We start from the raw sequence: 13262 nt of genomic DNA on the forward strand, positions 1-13262 counted from the left end.
AAATAAAATGTAATAAACATGTCCCATCTTTATTATAAACATAAAGGCTATATGTTTTTAAACGCATAGGAAAAAGACTACATGGATTCATAACAAAATGACAACATTGGTACCCTGTTTCCCCAAAAATAAGACCTAGCTGAACAATTAGTTCTAACGTGTCTTTTAGAGCTAAAATTAACATAAGACCCGGTCTTATATTATGTAAGACCTGGTCTTATATTACAGTAAAATAAGACCGGGTCTTATATTAATTTTTGCTCCAAAAGATGTGTTAGAGCTGATTGTCCAGCTAGGTCTTATTTTCGAGGAAACACGGTAATTGCTAGGTGATGAGATTAACAGTGATTTTATTTTCTTCTTTTTATTTTTAGATTGTTTTAAATGCCCCCTGCTAATGAATATTCATTTTGGAAATCAATACAGTGAATGAACCCCAGCATTAAATAAGTTGGGGTGAACATCCCAGCTACATCGGTTCTTCCGAGTGACTTTGAAGAAGGTATTGAATCTCCCGAAATCTCTGTTTCCTCATCGGTAAAATGGGGGTGACGTCGATGCCTATTTTAAAAAGGTGAGAGTATGAAATGAGATAACACGCATCAAGGGACATACCATTAAGACGAATCAGTCATATGAGTTCAATAATTCTCATCCTTAATGAGAGAAGGATGATAAAAATGTTTTCTTTTAATTAACCATATGTTTAAGCAAACATGTCTCAGGCTTCTAAGCATGCTGATCAGACATTAAGCTTCCACTAGGAAGTTCTGCTAGTAGGGGAGAAAAAGAGTGAGAGAGAAAAAGAAATGTCCCCGTGTATTTTTACTGGCCCTGTAATCTCAGGCTCTTTCTCGGAGCTCTGAAAGTCATTGTTAAACCTTTATGAATCACAGACCAGCGGTTCTTTACCAGGGGCGATTCTTTCCCCCAGAAGACATTTGTCAATGTCTAGACATTTTTGGTTGTCACAACAAGGCATCTAGTGGGTAGAGATCATTGATGCTGCCAAACGTCCCCAATGTACAAGGATGTCCCCACCACAGAGAATGACGGGCCTGAAATGTCACTAGTGCTGAAGCTGAGAAACGCTGCGCATGGTGTTATCATATGCCATCTGACCGCCGAAGGAGCGTGTGACAAAGTGAGCCTGCTGTCTTGCTACTTTTTGACCCACTTTATGTTTGTGTGTGGGACTGAAGTGAAAACATTTTAGAAACACATTCTCAGCCTTCCCCTCACCCCATCCCACAGAGACCGTTATTTTTCCTCCTCGACCCAGTAGATCTCAAGACCTATTGTGCACAAACTCTTAGGCTTGTTATCAAGGTTAAAAGATGAAGCCTGTGTCTATCTTCATCTTTGAAGATAAAGAAAGACAAACTCATAAGCAACTCCTTAAAACCCAGGGTGGTAAGGTGGGAGGCAGAATTTGGGAGTCTAACCAAGCACGAGTTCAAAACTCAGCTTCCTCGCCTATTCCCTAGGTCGTCTTGGATAAGATTTTTTTGCTTCTCCAAAGTTAGTTTCCTTATATGAAAAAAAAAAAAAAAATGAAACTAATACTACCTAGATTACAGGGTTATAAGAATTTGATATGAAAGATATATAAAGCCCTTAACCCAGGGACAGCTACGTGGTGAGATACGGTGAGCCCGCGGTAAAGGATGGCAATCACTGAAATTGAAATGAAAGTAAGGGAAGGAACAGGGAAGGAGAAGCACAGTTGACCATCATTTTATTAAGAGTTGGGGTTTGGGGTATTTACCTCAAAAGGCCTACCAAAGCCTCATGCATTTGACCTGTAAGCCTGCAGCTCCCCGATTTCAGAGACAATAGACTCAATCAATCAAATCACAAGGAAGGTTACAAATACAAGTTGCTGGACAAACCTGTTTTGTAGAAAAACAAGTGGTAAGCCGTGATCCTAGGTGCCAAGAAAGGAATTCACAGGGCAGTGATTTGCCAAGAAGTAGTGTATCAGATCAGAAGGAAATGCCACTGGTTCGTCAGCATCAAAGCTCAGCTCCAAAACATCAAGCCAGTAATCATCTTCGCAACCTATAAACAGACACCCATTTCACAGTCTTAATATATAAAGAGAGCTTATAGGTGATTTTTAAAAGGCAACACTCCTAAGAAGAATTGGAAAATGCTGATACAGAAGTGCAGTGATAACCAGCTGACGAGGAAGGCTGCTGCATTTATTACACCTCCAGAGGTGGGTGCATACCCTCGTCCATTTGGGCTGCACCCCCAGACTGTGCAGTTTTCAGCCAGCCTGGTCATACTTGGTGCCCCTGCTTATGACACAACAACAATAATAGTAATTGAAACAACAACAAAAATATCCTAATATTTGGAGGGATTGTTAAAACAGCATTATTGACATGTAATTGATGTACAACAGACACACAATAAACTGTGCATATTTAAGGGGTATCATTTGCTATTTTCTGTCCTATATATAAACCTATGGAACCATCACCACCAATCACTTTAGGGATCATTGCCTTTTTTTTTTTTTTTTTTTTTTTTTGTAATTTCTCCCTTCTCCCATCACCGGGGAACCAAGTCTGCTTTTTGTCATTATAGATTGCTATATAAAATCTGAGTTTTATGTAAATGTAATCGTACAGTATATCCCCTTTCTTGTCTGGCACCGTTCAGCATAATGATTTGGGGATTCATTCATGTATTGCATGTATCAGTAGTTCATTCCTTTTTCTTGCCAAGTTGTATGCCCTTCTACGAATACACCATAATTTGTTTATTCATTCATTTATCGATGGACATGTAGGTCTTCAGTTTGGGTCTATTGCAGTTAAAGCCACCGGAAACATTTGCTCACAGCCTTCACATGAACACGTGCAAGGTGTGATCAAAAGATACGGTGAATGTTTAAAAAAAATTTATTATAGTAGAAGACACATTGCCATTAATCCCCCACAAAATACCCCCTCTCACTTCGAATGCACTTACCCCATGGTACATGCCACTTTCTGAAGCAGTTCTGGAAGTCCTCTGTCATTACGGTCTTTACTTCATCCTCCGTCATCCATGTCACACATCGCTTCTCATACAGCAATTTCTGTCAAATAAAAATATTACGGTGTGTTCTCATCCACCTTATTCACCAGATTTGGCACCATGTGGCTTTTGGCTCTTCCCAAAGTAAAAACAATTCAGGACATCGAGGCAGCCAGGATAGCACAACTCAAGACACTCACGAAAGTGGACTCCCAGAACTGCTTCAGAAAGTGGCAAGAACCATGGGATAAGTGTGTTTGAAGTGAGGGGGAGTATTTTGAGGGGGGTTAATGACAATGTATCTTTTACTGGAAAAAAATTGTTTTAACAGTCACCATATTGTTTGATCACACCTCTTATTTCCTTTTCTCTTGGATAAATATTAGGTTGGTGCAAAAGTAAATGCGGTTTAAAAGGTTAAAAATAATGGCAAAAACCGCAGTTACTTTTGCACCAACCTAATACCTAGGCATGGAACGACTGGATCACAGCTTAGGTATAAGCTTAACATTTTAAGAAGCAGGCAAACTATTTTCCAAAGTGGTCATACCATTTTCACTTTTAACAGTGGTGTGTGAGCATTCCACTTCTACCTTCCCACCAACCTTTGGTAAGGTCAGTATTTTAATTTTAGCCGGGAACACCATAGGTAATAAAGTAATAGAACAATGAGAATATTTTTAACTGGAAAACTGGCAGAAGAATATTTTCACTGTTAATAACCCGTGTTGGCAAGGCCACGAGAGGAAAACCCTCCTGTATACTGATGGTAGAAATGTAAATTAGCGGAACTTTCTGGGAGCCAGTTTGGCAATATATATCAAATGCCTTGAAACTTTTATTTTATTTTATTGAGCAATTCCACTTGTGGGAATTTATCTTTAAAAACTAAAGTTGTGTGCAAATATATATACCACAGCCCTAGGCCCTATGTAGGGAGGTTGTGCATCCATGAGTCTCCTCCAGAAGCAATAAAATCATTGAACATCAGAGGGTGACAGCTGGAAGTCCACAGGCTACATCCACCCTTCAGACCTCATGTCTGTGACCCTCAAAATGTTTTCAAATTATTTAAATTCTTTGCCAGTATTTCAAAATAAGGAGCTGTCACATAAAAATCTAATTTCCAGGCATTTCTGGAAAAATTAGAAACATAAGAACAAAAAGCTGGGTGATAGCCTTGCATCCTGGCCTAATGCATGGAATTGATCGCATAGTAGTACAAACTGTGTGTTGGCTTGTCTCAGTCTAGTGTTCTGGAAGTGCCATTGAGGTACTCCAAGATCTATTCTTCCCCTTCCCATCCTGCTTCAATGCCAGACACAAAGAATAAATGTTTGGTGAAAAATGAATGGTTGGAAATGACAGTTGGTTTGAAGTGTGTAATTATTTCAAGTGAAATCAACTGAAAGATGGAAGGGCCGTATTCCGTTGATAAAGGTGTCAGTGCGATTCAGTCTCTCCATCATCCGTGAGACTGTGAACTGGTCGTCTTCGGAGGACCTTTGGAAACACCCATCAGCATTGGAAAGCCACATTCTCTTTGGCCTGGCTAGGCCGCATAGTGACAGTCTCAGACAGGTACATTGGCACGTGGGCATTTGTGAATAAGAATAATCATAGCAAAATTGGTTGTAGAAGCTGGAAACAATCTAAGTGTCTCTCAATAGGGGACTGAGTAAATAAATGGCCCATCTATACAGCAGGATAGTCTGTAGCTTGAAAAGACCTATTTGTGCAGATCCAGAACAAGCTCCATAGTGAAGTGAAAAAGACAAGATGAAGTGAAGCATGTGATATATCTACCGTTTGTGCCTACAAGGGGTGGGGGTGGGGGTGCCCGTGTTTGTGTGTGCTTGCTTATGTTTGCTAATACACGCATACAGCAAGGTTTCTCAACCTCAGCACTATTGACATTTGGGGCCAGGTAATTCTTTGCTCTGGGGATGGAGGGGCTGTCCTGTGCGTTGCAAGATTCCTGGTCTCCACCCATTGGATGCCAGTAATATCCTTCTCTCAGTTGTGACAACCAAAACTGTTTCCAGATATTATCAAATATCCCCTAGGGTCAAAAACCACTCCCAGCTGAGAACCACTGACATAAAACATCTCTGAAAGAACATACTAGAAACTTGTAACTGTGGTTTTCTCTGAAGATGGAAATGAAGACACCATGACCAAAAGAAGAAGGGAAACTGTATTTTCACCTCTTTGAACTTTTAACTTTTAAAACATAAATATTATAAAAACAGTTTCATTTACATTTTTTTGTCGGTGTCCAGATGCCTTCAAAAGAGAACCCGCTTAAGAAAATATGAAAAGTTCTAAGATACGTTGGCAAGGAATTCCCTTACCTCCTTTTAGCCCATTTTTAAAAGTAACTGGATAGGCCATAGGATATGTGATCTCATTCAGTTTGCCAAGTGGAAAAACTGATTCAAGAAAAGAAGCAAGTCCTAAGGCCATTTGATTAGTGACTAACGTACAACTCACACCTGGATCTCCTGAGACCCAGTCTCGGCTGCCACTTTGGACACGTAGGTCTCCACTGTAGCAAGCAGACCTCTACAATGAATGAGAAACTCCACCCGGTGATGCCCAAGACTTTGAGGCAGAACTAGAGCTGTTCCCAGCAGCAAAGGTCCATCTTTGCTCCAAGACCGTTGAAATTGTGCTGTGAGGCCTCCCGCCAGCCCTGAGACCTGACATGTGTCTAATTCCAGCTGAAAACAGCACATCTCATCTCTACCTTTCATCCACAGCAAGGACTATAGCCTCTGGGCGGTTGACCTGCTGATTAAGCTATTTGATGAATTTTCTCTCGGTTATAACTAATATTTATATGGCGCTATGGAAAGTTCTTCCGCCTACAGAAACCCTACCAGAAATCCACGAACAAACTACATACATGAGGAAATATCTTCAGAGAGATGCATTAACTTGCCCACCATCACACAGTTTGTCAAATGGCAGAGCCAGGTTTGGAAACCAAGACCAACTGAACCTTTGCTCTACACTTTCGCTGCGACAGTTGCCTATAGTCAAATGATATTTCCATGCCACTGACTGCAACGTTTGACTTTACCCCACGAGCTCAGTGTTCCAGAAAGGAAGATTAGGAAAGCAGATGTACATTTTTCTATATTTTTGTGTTTTTCAAGAATGAACAGCAATAGCAATTTTTTATACTTTAAAGTAATTATTTATTTTAATAAAATGTAGCACCTTAACTGTATTAAAAATATAAATACTGCAATTATTTTTTGTGAATTTTTGACACATTTTGAAGAAAAAACTTGAAATCAATTAATGCAGTGAAAGGGTTAAGACCCTTTGTGGGAGCCTTACCCTCGCCAATAAGAATCCTATTAAAAATAAAAATAACTTCCCAACTAAGAAATTAAATTCTTAATTAAGAATACATACAGGATCAAATATATGGTGATGGAAGGAGAACTGACTCTGGGTGGTGAACACACAATGGGATTTATAGATGATGTAATACAGAATTGTACACCTGAAATCTATGTAATTTTACTCACAATTGTCACCCCAATAAATTTTAAAAAATAAAAAAAATTTTTTTAAAATAAATAAATAAATAAATAATAAAAAGAAAAAGAATACATACAGGGCGGCCGGATGGCTCAGCTGGTTAGAGCATGAGCTCTGAACAACAAGGTTGCCGGTTCAATTCCCACATGGGAAGGTGGGCTGCACCCCCTGCAACTAAAGATTGAGAAATGGCGACTGGACTTGGAGCTGAGCTGCGCCCTCCACAACTAGATTGAAGGACAACGACTTGGAGCTGATGGGCCCTGGAGACACACACTGTCCCCCAATATTCCCCAATACAATTTTAAAAAAAAATTAAGAACACGTACTAGTGAATGAGATAAGACAGTAAAGCATGTAGCATCATGCCAGGCATATAATGAATGTTAAATATTAGATGTGTGTCAGAGATCATCAAATACAAAAAAAAGAAAATAGTATAGCATTGAAGGTACCATAAGCTGGTACCATAAAGGTGAGACGCACCCCATCAGTCTGTATTGTTTGCCTGCACAAAGTTTTTGAAACATTTGGTTTCTGACATTTCAAAATTGAGGCGTTTCACAGGAATAACCCAGATGTATGGCATTTGCTGGAAAATTGGCTCCTACGGGGCTGGAGTTACGGAGCCACAGCCCCATAAGGCAGCATGAGTCCTCTGGTTCCACACGCCCTTGTCTGATGTAAGACCATTTCTCACCAGTGGTTAAGACAGAGAGCTCTGGAGTGAAATGATGAGTCTGGGTTCTTGGCATTGCTGCTTCCTCGCTGGGTGGCCTAGGGCAAATCATTTTACCTTTCTGATTCTCCTAGAACGGTGGTGATGCTTAAATAAAATAATCTGCATAAAAGCCTTTCACACAGTGCCTCACGCAGAGGCAGTTTTTGTTTGGTAAAGGGTAGCTCTTTCTGTCCTTCAGTGTGGCAGGCAGAATAACGGCCCCCTAAAAATGTCCACACCCTGATTCCCAGAATCTGTGAATATGGTACCTTACATGGCAAAAGGGACTTGGCAGGTGTGATTAAGGGAAGGACTTTTAAATGGGGACATTATTGTTGATGATCTGAGTGGATCCGATGTAATCCCAGGGTCCTTATAAGTGAAAGAGGAAGGCAGGAGGGTCTGTGTCAGAGGAGATGTGACAATGGAAGCAGAGGTGGAAGTGATACACGTTGGTGGTGGAGGAAGGGGCCACCAGTCAATGCACGGAGCCTCCAGAAGCTGGAAATGGCAAGGAGGGACAGCCCTGCCAACACCTTGACCTTAGCCCAAGTGAAACCCACTTTGGATTTCTGACCTCCACAACCGTGAGATAATGAACTTGTTGTTTTAAGTCACTACGTTTGTGGCAATTTCTTACAGCAGTAATAGGAAACTAATGCGTGAGATTATTTCATCCTCACGACAGTTGCATGAGGTATGCCTCTGTCCCACATTCGACGGAAGACACAGGCTTGGTAAAGCTTGAGAACATCATCCAAGCTCCCACAGCTGGAAAGCCTCGGGGCCCAGAGTCAATGCCAAGTCTTGCTGAAGCCCAAGTCCAAACTCTTGCCTGTGCCTCCCTGTGACACAAGGTCATTCCGTTTCTACTTGAATCACCAGAGAGAGAAATATCCTTATTCCTTGAGGCGACTCTTTCAATGGCGGAGCAGGATTTGCCATTACATCTTCCATATTCTGAACTACTTTCTGCTGCTCTCTGAAATAGTTTAGACGCTCTGAGTTACAAATGAAGAAACCCAGTTGAACTAACAGAAGTCAAAAGGGGGAATGTATAACAAGGACACAAAGATATCTCATGAAGGCCGCGTCCAGGAAGGCAGTCAGGCCTCAGGAAGAACTGAAACCAAAGCATGGGAAGCTGGGAAGAACACACCGAGGCAAGACCCTCTGCCTTCCACCTCTGTTTCTCTACATCCCTACCTCATTCTTCTCTCTCCATAGACTGTCTCAACTACGTGATTGTCATGCTGGCAAATGACTGCCCATGTGTCCCAAATTTCCACATTACAGATTCAGTCATTTGGACAGGCAGACTGGCAGTCCCCACGGCAAATTCCATATTCCCCAGAGAGAGTGTGATTGTTCTGGCTTCCAGCAGGTATCCGTCCCTTTTCTGGTCAGCTATCCACAGGGAGCCACGGTTGTGAAGAACAAATATGGCTTCCAGGGACTCACCTCCCCTGAGACCGTGGACCCAGGGTGCACGGGAGAGACGTGGAAGAACTGTTGTGAGTACCTTGCGTTTATTTCCCCAAGGTTTGCCCCAAAAGCAATAGAGGTGGTACGGCAGCTTCCTCCACAGGGAAGGACTTCTGGGCTTTGGAAAGCTGTCTCTTCCTTTGTGCTCATCTCTTTTCCCAGGAAACATCCCGAGATTCTCAGTCATTCCTCATTATGACAGTTCCCAGATGACTCATCAACCTGCCTACTCCCCCACATTCCCCTTGGCCTGCATAACTTTGGCAACATCCCCACCCAGATTTGTAATTTTTATCCATAACTAACCTCCCTTCTCCAAATGTGGGCTGTCATAGCTCATTTAAATTGTTTTCTTGATTTACCTTCTTTGGACCCATAAGGCGCATATATACTTGACTCTGCCAATGCAGCCTAAGAGCATTTCCTTGGCAGCTGTGTACATCTGGCCCAAATTGAGCTTGTGGCCAACTAGGAACCCCAGATCTACTTCCCAGGAAGTGCTGTCTGGCCAAGTCTCCTTATTCCCAGACTTAAATAATTTATGCCAGAATCCACATGAATCCCTGGTACATATTTTATTTCTTCCAGTCCTTCATTGGATGCATGGAGACCACTGCGAAACGTGATCCTATCATACCCACTTTACATCTCCTAGAAATTTCATCCGTATACCTTAGTTTTTCAGTTCTGAACCAAAATGATATCCAGAATCGACCAAAAACAGTGCCCCGTGGCACTCCAGTGGGCACTTCCTAAGTTGCCACCGCTCTGTTAATCAACATCGAATATACTGCAAGTATTTTATGATCTCTTATTCCTGGAACAGGAAAGGTGGCTGCCCAAATTCCTCAAATCTTTTTGATGTTTCATTTTTATAAGGACAGAAAAGATCCACTATGATTATAATCTAGAACATCAAGAATATGGGAAAATCATTTAGATGAGTCATAATAACTATCAATGAGTAAGCACATAACAAGGATTATTGGATTTATTTCTCACATCAACCTAGAGATTCATACTCCCACTTCATAACTATGTAACCCAAATGACACAGACGTAAGCAGAGCTGAGATATGAATGCAGACTGTTGATTCATAGCCTAAGTACTTAATCTCAGCACCATGGGTGGGCAAATTTTTTTCTATAAAGGGCCAGACAGTAAATATTTTGGGGACCATACAGTTTCTGCCTTTGGAGAGTAAAAATAACTATAGATAGTACATAAGCAAATGAGTATGCCTATGTTCAAATAAAAGTTTATTTGCAAAGACAATGGGTGTGCCCCTTTTGACCTATGGCTTGTAGTTTGCAAACTACCATCCTCAAATTCTAGAATTCTTGTTCTAGGATGTTCTTCCTTCCAAAGCCACATGGCAAATCCTGCTGATCCTGAGTCCTGCTTATTCTTTCACAAGCATTAAAAAGAAGAGGAAGAAGAAGGAGAAAACAAGAATGGGGGGGGAGAGGAGAAAGAGGAGGAAGATTTTTCTCTCTGATAAGTTCAGGAAAATAATGCACGTTGCGTGTATTCATGTCAGCATTGTTTATAACAGACCAGAAAGAAACAACCCAAATATCCAGCCACAGAGAACTGGTTAAATACATGTGAATGTGATCGTAAATTGGGATATTTTACAGCTGTGAAAAAAAAGAAAAACGTTCTCTTTGCTCTAATGCAGAAATATATCAGGGGACGTTAAGTGAAAAAAAAGCAAGACGCCGAAGAGGAAGTATGAGACGCCAGAGTTCGTCTTGAGGAAGTGAAAGAAAGATTGAACAAGAAAATGTGCTTCACGTACAGAAGAAAACTCTGAAAGGACACCCAAGAAACTAATAAAAGGGACCTATGGAGGAATAATGGGTCAGAGAGAAACAAGAATACATCTTCTCACTACATTCCTTTTTGTATTGTTTTCTTTTCAAGCCACGTGACTGCATGAACTATGCAAAAGCTTGATCTTTTCAAAAAGCTATCCCAGTGTTGAGCACAATAATTATCTCTAAGAAGATGTTGCTACTAGATGTTTAAATAATATTTTTAGTTCTCTGCACTATGGAAAAATTTGGTGAAATAAGCTAAATAATGTGCTTAGAACGGTATCTCCTGCATAGAGTGGAGTGTAAATTGAGGCTATTTGTGGAAGCACATAGAAGTGAGCAACAAGGAAAGGACCCAGGCAGCATTGTCATTGTATTATCTGCATATTAGTGTTGCCTAAAGTAATGAGATTGAACTTGGATTTCAGACCAACCTGGGGGGAATCCAGCTCTGACACTTGCTGGCTGTGTCACCCTGAGCAGGTCACATCAACTCCAGAGCCTCAGCAGCTCTGTGTAACGGGGATGAAAACACCTCCCATGCAGGGTTATTCATTCAGTCCTTCAACAAGTAATCAGTTAGCTCCTGACAATGTGCCAGGCACTGTTTTAGGCTGAGACAAGACCTTAAATTCTAGACCAGTGTTTTCTTCTCAACAGGAGGCAATTTTGACCTCCAGAAGGCATTTGGTAACATCTGGAGACATTTTTAGCTGTCACGACTCAGGAGGGCAGATGAAGATGCCACAGTCCTCTGATAGGTAGAGAGAGACCCTGCGCTGCACAGGACGGCCCCACAGCAAAATGTTATCCACCCCAAATGTCAGTAGCGCCGAGTCTGAGAGCTTCGGTTCTAGAAGGGGAATGAGAACAAAGTTAGACTAAACCAATAAAAGACAATTCAAAGTGTTGCTCAGTGTTCTGAAGCCAGAACAGCAGAGACTGGGACAGAATGGCCCAGTGCTTTTAGCTGGGGCAGAGGGGCGGGGTGTTAGGGGACTCTCTCTTAAAAAATCATTTTGGCTGTTCTGCGAACAACAACGGATGTGAAGGAGGGCAAGAAGGAAACAGGAGGACAGTTAGGTGTGCCATAAAGATGAGAGGATAGGTGGGAGAGGGGAAGGGGTGACACTAGTGAAATGAGCTGAGATATATTTTGGGAGGCAGAACCTTCTAGGACTCTGTTGAGAAGAAAATTAATTGGAAAGCAGCGGTCAAGTGAGCGGCATACAGGAGCGACCCATAAAACAGGATCACCAATAAGCAACAGGAGTTTTAATCCTTCCATCTGAAGATTAAAATTTAGTTAAAACCAAATTTACGAGGGCAGTTTAAAGTATCCAGTTCTCCCCAATTGCCCAGGGTGGTGACAGATCAGCGTGAGCTGGCAATTTTGACTTCAAAAGTTCTGGGTGAAGAAAACCGAAAATGAACACCAGGGAAAAATAAGAAATTTTAAAATGCAATGATAATTCCAATCCGGGGAAGGTTGCCAGGGACCATCAATGTACTGAAATTCTTCTATAGGAGGATATCGGAAAACTCGGGAACTGTTTCAAATAAGGAAAGAATGTTCTGAAAAACACGGGTCTCTACTTAGGAGTCTGATGCTGGTGTAAACAGCTGATCTCGTGCCACAGACAGTGGAAGATCCAAGTCAAACGAGGCATTAGCTGGAGTCCATGTCAGGCCACTTACAAGTGGCTGTTTAAAGATTTTTAAACATAGGGGATATTGTTTATGAAATGGAATCTGATCGCCCAAGCAAAAATGACACAAATTCTATGGCAACTGTGGAGATTAAAGAAGTGTTTTAAGGACAAAATCCCTTATCTACCACCCCTCTTGTAAATTTACTCAGCAAATAAGAGCTTTCAGAAGAAACATTAGGGGATAAAGACAAGGCACTTTCTGGAGAAAGACTTTCAAAATCCCACTTAGAAACTGATGCGTCAACACCACTAACACTATGGGATTAAAAGGCAGAGTTGGGCATTATTATGTATTGTATAGAGTCTAAAAATAATAACAAGGTAATAATAAGAGCAGCTGCCCTTTACTGAGCTAAGTGTTTTATGTGCGTTAACTCTAATTCTCGAGTGGATTTGTCATCTTCCCTTTGTAGATGAAGGAAACGGAGTCCGGAGAGGTCGCCTGGACACACAGCTACTGAGTGGCTTCCAGGCTTCTGACCCTGGTAGGTCACTCTCCAAATCATGCTCATTGTCACATCGTGAGCAAAGAATCCAGTACCTCTTGGCATGGCATGTGGGGGAGAAAATACATAGGTATCACTTTCAGAGACTAGTAACAACCAGGCTTAATTGAGCACCTGCTGTATACCCACCTCCAAGGCTAAGTGGTTCACTTAGATCATCTCACTTGATGCTAATGATGACTCCCTGAGTCGACACTTCTATTATTTTCATTCTACAGCTAAGGGACGTAAGGCTCAGATAAGTTCAGTAACTTTTCCAAGGTCACACAGCCTAAGTAATAACACAGGACTTGACACTCCATGGTTGGCCGGTCAGACTGCAGAGCCTACAGGCTCAACCAATCCCCTGCAGTGAAGCCAGTGGAAAAGGAACCACAGGCAGACAGGAAGTATGTTAGAAGTTTAGATGCAGTTCAAATATAGTCTCTTTGT

General features: G+C 41.5%; 1 long non-coding RNA gene across 2 annotated transcripts in view; it reads right to left on the reverse strand.

Moving 5' to 3' along the window:
* Positions 1-337: 337 nt before the first annotated feature.
* The window catches only part of LOC141568246 (uncharacterized), a 28777-nt gene continuing 15852 nt past the window's right edge, over positions 338-13262 (reverse strand). For both annotated transcript variants that reach the window (XR_012491331.2, XR_016018148.1), the window contains 3 exons: positions 2983-3091; positions 1893-2061; positions 338-561 (listed from right to left, as the gene is read on the reverse strand). This is a non-coding gene — a long non-coding RNA (uncharacterized LOC141568246). The remainder of the gene's footprint in view (positions 562-1892; positions 2062-2982; positions 3092-13262) is intronic.

Source organism: Rhinolophus sinicus, chromosome 13 (assembly GCF_057876585.1).
Source record: "Rhinolophus sinicus isolate RSI-liver-muscle chromosome 13, RSI-T2T, whole genome shotgun sequence".
Taxonomy (NCBI): domain Eukaryota; kingdom Metazoa; phylum Chordata; class Mammalia; order Chiroptera; family Rhinolophidae; genus Rhinolophus; species Rhinolophus sinicus.